The following is a 1,159-nucleotide window of genomic DNA, read 5'->3' on the forward strand; positions in this document are numbered from 1 at the left end:
CTGTTGTTGATCAGGGAAATCTAAAGAATCATCTAAACATTTTATGTCAGCAAGGGGTGGGGGAAAGCCATTCACCAGAGCATAGCTTAACTGCTGCTGATGTGAGCTGGCCTTCTCCACACGCTCTTCAAGGCTGCTGTTTTCCTGAAAACTTAATCTCTTCCATTTATAAGCATGCAATTAACCGCACGGCTCAGGTCCGCGTGAAACCTGCGCGACCGTGCTCGCGTGAACCCGCGCAGCTAAGGAGCCGTCACTTTTTTCTTTTTTTTTAAATACTGTGCGCTCCCAGGAGCGAAGTCCAGCATAAATGTCTGTCACGCTCGGACACACTCTTGGTTGCTTAGGAACCCATGATAACAACAACAACCGTGTCCCAGACCACGCCTGCTCCGCAGTCATTAGCACAACACAACAAATATCCTCGCTCACAAACAACAAAAATTAGGCCTATTTTCTCAACGCAGTCTCACACAGTGGCTGCGCGCTTTGCCGCACTCAGTGGCAAGGACTTACATATCACGCGCTTTAACGCACACAGTGATGAAGACTTTCAACTCAGTCTCACATAGTGAATGCGTGCTTCGCCGCACACAGTGGCAAAGACTTTCAACGCAACCTCACACAGAGGATGCGTGCTTTCAACGCAACCTCACACAGAGGATGCGTGCTTTGCCGCACACAGTGGCAAAGACTTGAATAGTTGCACACAGTGACTACACGCTTTATCACACACAGTGATAAAGACTTCACAACTCAGCTAAGATTTTTCGCACACTTACTTGGTGTTGCTCATTGCGTGTAATACCAGCCTCGGATCCCGCCGATCGTCATTCATCGAAGAGAGAAAACGGACAGCTCATCCACCGGCCCGATGACAAATTCTCACGTTTCGCTGACGACAGCTCATCCACCGGCCCGATGACAAATTCTCACGTTTCGCTGACGTCAGGGTTCTCTCCTCGGTGAATGCCGACTCCAGGGATCCGGCGTCGAAGGACCAATTAATGATAGGTTTGTAGCTTAAACCTATTCGCTGGAACGTTGAAGGCAATGTAATTACACAGCAAAGCAAGATCCGAGTAGGCAACATTCTTTATGTTTCACGTGCACGGGAGAGAACTGGACAGGCGCCATTCCTTCGCTTGACCCCAGTTGC

General features: G+C 49.3%; 1 long non-coding RNA gene across 1 annotated transcript; it reads right to left on the reverse strand.

The window, feature by feature from the left end:
• Positions 1 to 273: 273 nt before the first annotated feature.
• LOC109196172 (uncharacterized) lies at positions 274 to 881 on the reverse strand. Its single transcript, XR_002057644.1, has 2 exons — positions 652 to 881; positions 274 to 619 (listed from the first exon to the last, which is right to left on the reverse strand). It is a non-coding gene; the product is annotated as an uncharacterized LOC109196172 (long non-coding RNA).
• Between the last annotated feature and the right edge of the window lie 278 nt (positions 882 to 1,159).

This window comes from Oreochromis niloticus, linkage group LG20 (assembly GCF_001858045.2).
Source record: "Oreochromis niloticus isolate F11D_XX linkage group LG20, O_niloticus_UMD_NMBU, whole genome shotgun sequence".
NCBI lineage: Eukaryota > Metazoa > Chordata > Actinopteri > Cichliformes > Cichlidae > Oreochromis > Oreochromis niloticus.